Source organism: Mastomys coucha, unplaced genomic scaffold, assembly GCF_008632895.1.
Source record: "Mastomys coucha isolate ucsf_1 unplaced genomic scaffold, UCSF_Mcou_1 pScaffold20, whole genome shotgun sequence".
NCBI classification, from domain to species: Eukaryota; Metazoa; Chordata; class Mammalia; order Rodentia; family Muridae; genus Mastomys; species Mastomys coucha.
This window is the reverse complement of record NW_022196903.1, coordinates 2,339,276-2,351,288: the sequence shown is the minus strand read 5'-3', so window position 1 is coordinate 2,351,288 and position 12,013 is coordinate 2,339,276. Positions and strand designations below refer to the sequence as shown.

The 12,013-nt window shown below is 40.1% G+C and overlaps 1 protein-coding gene across 4 annotated transcripts in view; it reads right to left on the bottom strand.

Moving 5' to 3' along the window:
- Positions 1 to 12,013, bottom strand: part of Dync1i1 (dynein cytoplasmic 1 intermediate chain 1) — a 299,060-nt gene that overhangs the window by 220,946 nt on the left and 66,101 nt on the right. The gene's annotated exons all lie outside the window — the stretch shown is intronic.

Sequence of the window (12,013 nt, the reverse complement as noted above, 5' to 3'; positions counted from 1 at the left end):
TTTTCCTGTCTCTAAACTGAAGTCTTGCTCCGACTCAGGTGAGACTTCTCTCTGAGCATCTCAGATGATGCTTGGATAGGATGCCTAGAGGGCGCTTTCATTTACAATGAAATTCTAGTTCCTTGGGGTGGGAGAGTTTTCAAGTTTAAATAAAAGGGATTCCACAGTGGCAGAGCACACTGTTTAGGAAGTCAGCAACAGTGAGAATCCTATTCCCAGGCAGAATGTAACAGATTCCACCGATCCCGGGGAATGATCCATAAGTGAATGAATATGTTTGTAAAGTGTACTAAGATAACACGAATGAATGAGAGGAACACTGGTGCGGACTAATAGGACCTCAGTGCAGTAGCCCCACACTAACTATGATCATCCATATAAGTAATCATATTTGAATTCATCATGTTTACATAACATTTCAAATCTTTTCAGATGTCTTTACCTCCACTATGTCATCTGTCTTCATGACATCTCTGTGACAAGTAGAATGCTAAAGTATCAAAAGAAAAGGTTTGGCTCCAGTGCACAAATGCACACAATTTACAACTGGCAGAACCCAGGTTAAAACACTATTGACCCCATAGTTATTATTAATATTGACCTGAATCCTGGTCCAATGCTTCCGCTAAGCAACACTTCTACCAAGGCTCCTAATGGCAAGTGTGAGTCACTCCAAGAATCTGGTCCTCATGAGTTATTCAGAAAACAGCCCCCCATAAAGGAGGCACCTCTGTCTATGGGAACACACGGAGCAGCCCTGACTCTCTATCTGTGTGTGTATCTTGCACAGCCACTCCGCCCTCCATGACTCAGCTTCCTCATCTGGGAACAGAGATGATGGTACCTCTGTTGGGATTCTTATTGGTAATGCCAAGGCACAATGCATATGTTTTGCATAAACCATATATATTCTATGCAAATGCATGTGTGCAACTTTAAGACATATATATCTCAGAATGCTTCTCTTGAACTTTATTTTTAGGATACGGAGTTAGCAGCAGAGTTCTGGGTAGTCTCCCCACTCCAGTTCTACATACCCTTCCTAAAGCTAATTTAAGGAACACACACACACACACACACACACACGCTCACATGGCTAGCAATAAAAAATTACCAGGTCAGGTAAAGAGTTTAGAGTCGAAATGAGGAGGAAAATGGACATGTTGGGTCTGCCTGCAGCAAAGCTCACTGTTCTGTTTATTCACCCAGTTCATCTTCCTGAGGCCCAGTAGGGCAGTTATTACCACAAGGTCCAGGAATGTACCCTCTATCTCTTCAAGTCAGGGCCACCTTGATATAGAGATCACCCAGCTTCTAACCTGTCATCAAGATGTCCAGAGACTGTGAAATGACCACTACACCTGCAGGCAGGGTTCTGGGCATCTTACTAACAGGACCTGTACTATCTTGTTGGGCAATGAAAAACAGCCCAAAGGCATGTGAAAATTAGTCCATAATTTGATAATCTATTTAAACCACTGAGACAAACTCCCATAGAAACTGGGTTCACATCCCTGCTTTGGCATTTACCAACCTGAATGAACAATAGAAAGATTCAGGGAAGTGGCAAATCTTTTCAAATCTCATTTTTGCCCCCCCCCATCCCCTAGTAAATTCGAGACCCATCTTCGAGCTCTGGGTTAGATGAGGCTAATGCTTGTAAAGCCAGTATTTGATGCCTGGCATAGCTTGAAGCTTTTGGCTCAGGCAGCTTGGTTTCTAGTGTATCATTTTGACTGATTATGATACTGTTTTAATTTACAAAACTCCAGAAGAGGCAGATTCATGTACATTCTAAATTTAAGAATTTTTTTTTAAGTCCATAGAGTTGATTATGCCTGGCAATAAAATTTAAGAACTCTACTCCTATTTTTAATTTGCATTAATTTATTCATTTATTCGTTTACTTTGGTAGGGGTACCATGGTATGGGGTTTGGCTGCTTCGGTTGCTTTTGCATTAATTAAAAATATCACTGTGAAATTTCCAAGTTTTCAAAACTTGGCTTGAATAAATGAGTTTATCTAACTAAAACAAAATATTTTCTTGTTTCAATAATTACTGAAAACTTTCAGCTAGCCTCTCAATGATGTTATGTTTGGAAGATCAGGGTCCGCGCTCGATTCGAGCCACCATAAACAAATAAAAGCTGAACTGTCGCCATGTTGATCTTCCAGGGCACTGATCGGTTGACAGTTTGGCAAACAGTGGTTCTTGATCCACAGAGTAGACCTATCCCAAAGGACAGAAACTGTAAAGCCACTCCTATGTAGGTAAGATAGCACCCTATAATCTCTGAATTGACTAAGCTACAGTTACAGTAAATGTGTATTTACATTAAATTACATTTATAATAAATGTGTTCTTTGGAACCATTTTGCTGTTCTTCTGGTTATCATTTATTTATGCCAGACATTTTTGACATGTCTTATCCTGAATAGGATTGCATAGCACTACTCCAGATGAGCCATCGGGGGTCAGTGGTGCCTATAAATTTGCTCTTGGCTTGTAAGCAGCAAGCTTCAACTCTACTGGACAGTAAGACAAAGGGCTGTGTACTCGAAATGTGTGTCACCTTGACCTTGTCTAATGCCAATGCCCACACGCATTACTGCACACTTTTCACAACCTAACATTGTCTCAGTCCAATCTTGTGTGTCCATTTTATAAATATGAGCCACAATTCCTGAGAAGTGGCCTGGCCTGGATTTTTCAGGAGGCTACAGAAAGGCCTTGTTTCTGAGGTTAGGTACGACATAACAGATCTCAGGAGCAGTGGGTCCAGAAAGGTTGGCCAGAAGTTGGTGCACTTTCCTAGCAAAGCCTTTCCTTTTAGCTCTTTCTGCAATGGAGTTTCTTTATGGTTTGTCTTATGTGACACCAGACCATGCTTCATTTGGTCCAGAACACACAAGCTTGCACAGTCTTTTAATATTCAGTTTCCCCAAACTATTTCTATAACTATCAGATGACAAAATAATTTTATAAGTATACCTGCCAGACAAAGCTTATAATGCTTTTCTTTATAAACATTGAGTAGCTAGTTCCCTCTTTTTGTTGAAAACCTTACAAACTAATAATAGTTCTTTAATTCAAAAGTGTAGGGAAACTACTTAACACATAAGGGAAAAACCCACTGTCGTAGTAATACTACTATAATTGTTCTCCTTTTTGACTAAACCATCAAGTCCATGTTGGCTGTCAGTTCTGCTTCTAGAACGTTTTTGCTATTCCTCAGCTTGCATCATAGCTGCTCCTCCAACATAGTACATAGCATAACACATAGTCCAGGCACAAGGTCATTTCTACTCTAGCCCCTTGGGCATGCCCTTGCATTCTCTTGTTTTCATGGCCACCATCTGCTCTGACTTGGTGGGAAACTTAATTGGATCTTCTTCACCTATCTCTGCACTATGGAGCTTACTTCAGAGTCAGACAGAGAACATTATAAACCCAGTGCTTGAGGACGGAAAGGAGGAATAAGAGAGAATGAAGAATAAGCACTGTGAAAATAAAAGCGGCAATGTAAATGTGCTATGCTCTGGATGTTTGTCATTTTTATTAAGTCATCTTGCACATTTTCTCCTCAGCAATTCTTTCTTCAAAAATAAGAAGTTTTAATGAAAAATTTCAACAACTAAGCTAGATTGACATAGGGCTTTATATAACTGTAATAAAGTAAATAAATAAAAATCACCTAAAAAACAATAAATTGTGGCTGTGTTTAATGAACACAGAGAGAATTCAAATGGGTGAAGCCCTGGGGCTGGTTTTCCAGATCAGCAGCACAGACAGCATTTTGAGAGAAGACTGCAAAGTCCCAGTTCCTGCCTTAGATCCACAGCACTAACACCTGTGGGGTAAGGAACCCTCATCTGTGATTTGGAAGCCCAACTAATGTCTTCTCATCCCCAAGAATTCCAGTGGCCACCAAAGGTTGTGTTTCTCTGGCCTGGCAATATCAGAGAGTGGAGAGAGATGGACTTCAGTGTCTGAACAGAATCCTTTTGACTTCCCCAGTCAATCGTCTAGTTCCAGAGCACATGACTTAGTGCCCCTGAAAGATGGAGAAAGTTCTGAATCAGCCTTATGAAGGTCTAAGAGGCAGGACAGGATGAACGAGAGGGTAAGAAGAACACTGGGTAAAACCAACTGCAGTGCAGAAACTATGAACAAACAGCCGGGATGCATTTTAATTAAAACCCCCCACAGTATCAGTAAGTCATCCTGAACACACCGAGTAATGGAGCCATGGTCTCTCATACGGTGATCTCACATTATCCTAATGTGACACAGGGGCCACATAGTCACGGGGATGGAACTGAGGCTGGACTCCTCTCCATCCCTTTAAGTCCTTTCTGAAAGATCCTTCTCTCAGAGGAAGCTGGCTCTGCAAAGCAACACTATATCCAACTTGGATTTCTTTTTCTTCTGAAAGGAAGCTGAAGCTGAAGAATGTTGCTGTTTAAAGCTTAAGAAGGTTATTTGGTAATCCTCAGAGTAAAAAGATAACCAATTATCCACCAGCAGGACAAAATCTGCCCAGGTACTGATCTGTCATTAGCTGGATCTCAGGAAGAAAATTACTCCCTCCTGAACCAGTGTCCCTATTCTTCTGTGTTTTCAATTGGTGAAAATATTGGTGTAGTATGTTTTAATTTCTTGTTTCTTCTTTGGTTGAATGTCTGAAGTGCCATGACTCATTCTGAGGCTCTGATGATTTAAACCTGTCTTCTCATGACTTTAAAGTCTGAATCCTCACATCTAGGCATGTGATCTAATTAAATTACCTTTTGTTGTATATGGTGTGAGTTAGGGGCCCAGATTCATTCTTTGCTGTAGATATCAAGGTGTTCCTGGTTCAGCTTTTGTGTGTGTGTGTGTGTGTGTGTGTGTGTGTGTGTGTGAAAACTGATGCCTGAAGCACAGAAAAGCAGAAGCTGGATTACTTCTAAGACATCATTGATATGATATGATATGATATGATATGATATGATATGATATTGATAAGTCACAGTGTATAGCCAGCCTGATACCCATAAGTTCTTTTCCTCACTTCAGACATAAAGAGTCAGAAATATTAGTTCTGAAAAGTCTGAATTAAAGACTTGAGTTCAGAAACTTCCAAATTTTATGAACAGTGAATCACAAAGACACTCAAGAATTGTGTGAAACATGAGTTTCAGAATATTCAACAACTGGTGGTCCACCAATCAGATTGCTCACTGGAAAGATGTCTGAAGGGAGTGGGGGTCAGAGGTTAATGTATGGCACTCACTCTCCTGGAAACAGCAAAGAAGTCATTGCAGTAACAGGGCATTTCTGGAGGAAGAAGAAGCCTGAAAGACAAAGCGATAAAGCCAGGAACAAATGTTCTCAGGGAAAAAAAGCCATTTGGCTAGATATCAAAATAGGCCAAGGTCAGAGCATGAAAAAGAATGTCTGCATTGGGCCATGAAACTCAACTGTTAACTCATTGTTTTGTTTTTTTTTTTCTTGCTTAGTTACACATTTGTGTCAGTCCCAAGGCTGACATTTGAAGATGATGCCAGAAATTTTCCTATTCATCTTCCTAAAAGCTTTTCAAGTGTTTTTTAATAGATAAACCCTCAAGGTAATGTTGATAACAGTTTTTTCCTTGTTCAACATCTTATGTGGGTGGAGTAGTATCCTGGAGGAGTGGTATGGAACTACTTTTATCAGCATCATTCATTGCTACCATAAACTGTTTGAGCAAGGCACCATGCCAGATCAGAACAACATGAAGAGAATGAGGAGAAAGAACATATGCATCAGAGAGGAAAAAAAAATCTCCAGGCTGCAGACAGTAAATGCTAACATACATGAGTCACCTAACTGGGGGGAGACTGCATGGTGGGCCGATTACTGTATGTTTCAAAAAATGGGTTAGCTTCATTGAGAATGGAAGACCTGGTTTAGATTCCAAAGGATAAGCTCACATAAGTAGGTCCACATTCTAGGTAGCTGATCCTGTATATGAAAAGATCCGAGAACAGAATTTACACTTTATATCTAAAGTTTAATTGTGTGGAATATAAGTTTTGAATTGGGAGAGCAACGGCCTTAAGATGAATCTAGAGAAGCAAATTGAGGATAGGTTATTGGAGACTAAAGAACTTGGACTTTGCATAGACACTGAACAATTATTGGAAGTTATGAAGAAATGCACAGTTGTAAAGCAATATTTAAATCATATTAACATAAGCAATATAAGAAATATAAAATCAGAAGCCAGATGTCAGGTGTAGGGAACGACCTCATCTTAGAAGTCGAGTGTGGAGAAAGAGGAGGAAAGAAAAGATCCACAAGCAAAGTGGAAGGTTCAAGAATGGAACAGGAAATTGAACAGAGCATCAAGGTAAAGGTTGGAGATTTGGTCCAGAGGATGAGAGTGGGACTCTAGAAACCAACAGAGGCTACATTACTAGCTAACATTGCCTGGAAGGTGAATGGAAGAAGTGGGCCAGTGACATCTCAACGCTTTATGGTCTGCAAGGAGAGAAATGAATGGTATAACTGCAAAGACACAGAGGAGTTGATGAAGAAGAGTTTTCTAGGTGTGAGACTGGAGCTAAGAGAAGACAAAGGTGAAAATGTGGCCCTTGGCAGTCATCAACACAAGGTCACCTGAGAAGATGCTGCAGCCATAGAAAAACAGATTACAGAACATAAAAGGTTTAAAATAATAAAAATGATAGTAGTGTTAGGTATGGGTTCTATCTTGTGAGGTGGCCCTTAAGTCCAAACAGGGAGTGTTTGGTTACTCCCATGATATTCACATCACTCTTGCATAGGTAGACATCTCTTGCCAGGGCACTCAATTTTGTAGCTCACAGGGTTCACAGAAGGGTAAGAGCATGATTTCTTCTCTACTCCAGTATTGTAAGTTGCACTTAGGAGATTAAAAATATTAACTCTGCATGTGTCTGTACATGAACGTTTAAACATACATGGGCATGATTTTATGGATCTTTGCATGTGTGTGCTTTATGTGTATATGTATCTGTGTGTTTGTCTGTGTTTGTTTCTCTCATGTTTACCTATGAATATATGTTTATACTTATGTCTATGAAGGTTGGTGAAGCCCATGGTTGAATACATGTTTTTACATTTTTCTGTGCATCATATGCATGAGTAATTTTGGATGAAAGTGATTGTGCATTAGAATAAATATGCTTATGTGTTATAGTTGTGTGTGTTTCTGCATTTGTATGCATATACAAGCATGTATATTTACTGGCATGTGATTGAGAATTTTTGTCTATGTGGAAATTAGCTACAATAGTAACCTTTGTCTTATATTAATATTATGAAAGTGCATCAGCTATTTCAAGAAAGTCCTTAGCTTCTTACTGATGTCAGTGTTTCAACAGCAATCATTATAAGTCTGCTGCTTCTGCCTTAAGAGTTTACTTTAAACTTTATCAATATATTTTTACTAAAATTGCTTCCTTCTGTGTTTCTGTTACTCATAATCTATAACATAAAAGAGCAAAAATATGGGTCATCTAAAAAAATAACAACATCAAAGAAGACACAAATTTGGTAGAGAGGTTGGATGGATCTGGGAGGAGTTGGGGGTGAATGCAATCAAATATATTATATGTAATTCTAAAATTTAATTATTATTTTCAAATGACAAATAATTCATTTGCTTCTTAAATACTGTGCTCTGGTAACTGTGAGTAATAATCTGTAATATCTGATGTATAGATTTCAGAGCTGGCAATAGGGTATTCCTCTGTGAGAGAGGAACACAGAAGACAGGGCACCATATCCAGAAAGTGACTCTGTGGTTGTCTTGCCACACACATAAGGATCATCCGCACTCAGGGTAGTGGGCATGCTCCTCAAAGAAAAGTGGCATGAGAGTTAGCCTTTCCACATCATATACAAGAATGAATTTCCATCCTTCCTATTTGCATTAGAAATCATTTTAGGAAGTATTTGCTGCATTTCCACAGTATCTGCCTGCAGCTGTGCAGAAATATTAGTTTGGCTTCTGACCCATTTTTCCTGAAAAGAAGCAAATGTCAACATTGGCTTAATCAATGGCTGTAGCCCAAAGATTTGCTTCAGATTTTGCAACACAAGCCAACTTTGCAAGACTTCGGAGCTAGACAGAGTTAAAGCCATCGCAGCCACTCTGGTGGAGGCTCTGCTCTCGAGCATGAGAGGTGGGAAATGCAGAAGAGTAATGATAGAGAGTTGCATTCTTTCCAGTGTGGCTACAGCTCTGGTATAAAGTATTTTCAGGAATGACCTTTTATTTTCTTGATGACTTTGAGTAAGTTTCATACAGTCTGTACCATAAAGCTTTGTAATTAGAGCCTTCCAAGTAAGGCACTGCATTTCTCAGTAAGAGTGCACTTTCTTCCTCAAATGCATTTCACTTTCCTGAAACTGAAGGCAATAGGAACATCGCCTTTTTGAAGATGAGCTGTTACTGTGAAATCAAAAAATTAAAATAGCTTGCTGAAGATTCTTGGGTCATAAAATAAAGGCCAGCAAACATGAGCTTCTTGAGAAATGTTTGGGGGGCAAATAATGATCATTATAAGAGGCAAAGAATGTACTTCCTCCCTCTCTTGCAATAAAGTTTTGATCAAAGCCATTAAAGCCATATTATGAACCCTTTCAATGAGTCAATATTCATATACACAATTTATATTATTGAGTGCATTTTACTAGGCTTTTTTGATATGCATGTATGTATGTGTGTTTTAAGATATTCTGTATTTCATTTTTTTGTAGAAAGTATAATTGTAATTAAATGTTATTGAAGTCACAGATGTTTTCAGTTTGCTTGGAAACTCAATCTACATGATACTCAAGAAAATACCAGGTATGGTATGATGGTTTGACTAGGAATGCCCCTACATGTGTTTGAATATTTTGTCCATAGGAGCGGCACTATTAGGAGGCATTGCCTTATTGGAGTAAATGTGGACTTGTGTTGTAATGTAAATGTGGAGGAAGTGTGTTACTAGAAGGTGGGCTTTGAGATCTCAGAAGCTCAATCCAGTTCATGTCCTGCTGTCTGCTGATCCAGATGTAGAACTTTCAGCTCCTTCTCTAGCACCATGTCTGCCTGCATACTGCCATGCTCCCAGCATGATTTTAATGGACTAAGCCTTAGAAACTGTAAGCCAGGCCCAGTTGAATGTTTACCTTTATAAAAGTTGCTGTGTCATGGTGTCTCTCCACAGCAATAGAAACCCTAAGACATACACTTATATGGAAACATCGAAACTTATTTCAATGTGGAGATCTAAGCAACACAGAGAAGACTATTGTCAGGACTGGGGATTTAGCTCTGTGGCAGAGCACTTACCTAACACATACGCAACATGATATGTGACAGTCTGATACAAAACACAACAAAGAAGAAAAGGTCACTAATATATGGTAAATAGTTCAAACTGAAGTTCCTCTTCTTTTAAATCTGAGACTGGAAGTTTTTGTTCCTCCTTAAGAAGGGGCGACCACATTCTTACTGAGACCCTTTCTCCAATGCTGCCTTTTCTTCCAAATAGTGGAGTACCCCTGTCCACAGTTTGTTCTGCAGAGGAGGCTGATGCCACACAAGATGTGTTACTGAGCTCAACAATTTAGAGCTAATGATTTGCTTATGATTTAGGACCTGTCCCTCCCTATCCAGACTCACTCTATTTCCATAGGAAGGGAGTTTGTTTCCTTGGAGATTGAACATCTGCTGTGGACACTTGCTCTTAGGCTCTTCTCTAAAGGCAACACATGCAGTGTAATCTCTTTCCAAACTGTCCACACCTTCATCACAACCACACCTTCATCAGTTCACTGATGTGCTTCCTTGTCTGTATGATGGTTGTTGTGTTCAGTAGGGAACTTTATTTTCTCCCCGTGCCTTGTCATTTTATTTCTCCCAGCATTTTCACTTTGCTTACAGTAGTAGTCTAAAACAGAAAAGTGTTTCTAGTACATCAGCAAATATTGGCCTGCCCCCTCTCTCTCTCTCTCTCTCTCTCTCTCTCTCTCTCTCTCTCTCTCTCTCTCCCTCTCCCTCTCCCTCTCCCTCTCCCTCTCCCTCTCCCTCTCCCTCTCCCTCTCTCTCTCTCTCTCTCTCTCTCTCTCTCTCTCTTTCTCTTTGGCCAAGGGCAAACCATTTTTGCTTTGGTCCAAGATGCAGTTGTAGGACCAGATATACCATTCTAGCTGAAATAATAACCAGCATCTGTCTGAATAAAAGAAAACTTTATAACACCACAAGAAATAACAGAGATGCACAAAACAGGTAAAACACCCAGGTAAGCCCCACAATAGTTCCAGTCTGTGGTCCCCATAGCATTTCCAGGCCGTGGTACAGAAGCAACCCCAGGTGGTGTACAGACTATGTGCTAGGCAGAAGAGGGAGGCTCCAGGGTGATTCAGGCAATTAGAAGTCACAGGCACCCACAGTCTATACCAGAATGCTACCAAGACCAACGGAAGAATGATCAGATTCGTGGATGATTGGTGACAGTTCTGGGCATTCTCTGGGGATAAGAATATCTTCTCTGCTTCTGTCAGACTGCTAAGACTCCACACAAGTCCAGATTCCTGAAGGAGAATCATGTAGAACACCGTACAAATTTTGTCTTGTTAGTAGAAGCTACATGGCCAAGGGCTACAAGAGCTCATCTGAAAAGACTTGTAGAAACATCTAAGCACACTGACCCATGCTATAATCCAGCAAAGCCAAGAGTAAAGTGGAAGGATTAGAAGATGTAGGTCAACAAACACACAGAGGGAGTCAAGGAGTGAACCCTGTGAGACTGGGGTTCATTGGGGGAGTTTGAAGGAGAAATTAGAGGACCTATGTTCTATGTTGTCTTTTGGATAGAACTTGAGGCCAAAGTTGTCACTAGATGTTCACTCTTTGCGGAAATGGATGGAGTCCGTGACGGGGAAGTGAGACTGGGTGAAGAAGAAAAGATGCTGAATCCAAAAAGCTCCCTAATAAATAACGCAAAAGTAAGGCCAAAAAAACCAAAGCTGTTTTTTTTTTATGTAAAGTAAAAAACTATGTATTGAACAAAAATTTCATAATGTAAACAGAGCAAAGTTATTAGAAATAAATTTATTTAAATGAAAAAAGAACTTAGTGTGTGTTAGAATGTATGTGTGCGAGCGCATGTGTGTGTGAGTGTACATCTCTGCACTATTTATATTCATGAGCTCATAGAAGTCAGAAGAGGGCATTGGATCCCATAGAACTGGAGTTACAAATGGTTGTGAGCCACGATGTGGGTGCTGGAAACTGAACGTAGGTGCCCTTAACCATTGAGTATTCTCTCCAGGCCCCTACATATTTTTATATTAAATCTCGATGATTTCAGGAATACAAATATCAATTCTCACAAAAGTAATACTCAGAGTTTCTGATAGCAATAAAACAAAAGGAAGCAAACAAAAAAAAACCCCTAAAACCAAAGACATATCTGACCTGAGAGAAACCCATAGACAAAGACAAAGCAGGAGGCTCGGGACCCTCTCTCTCCCTACAGGGACATCTGATAAACATACTAGCCAACACCCTCTGAGAAAATACAGAAATCAGTGACAGTCTATACACTAGAGAACTGAAAATAAGCCCACTTCAAAATCAGTGTGTGAGAAACTGAGGTACAGTCTCCCCATAAGCCTTTCCCTGACGTCAGAAAGCAAACCTCATCTCCAGGTCTCCCCGAGGACTAAAGGGTTGGGCCACACTTGCAAGGCTGCTACCAAATGACCTGTCTCAGGTGCAAATCCAGTTGGTCCAACATGCACGGCCACCTGTGTCCACAGAGGGAGGAGAAGCAGCTTTAAAACAAGCACTCAGATCTCTTCCTCTATCTTTGTCATGGCTCAGCACAGAGCAATAGGCTGTAAAGATTAATTCCTACTTGTACCTGGGAAGGAGAAAATTGGATTTCAAACATCTGACCGTTTTAGCTGCTGCCCAAGAGTCTGGCTTTTAATTTGCTTGAATC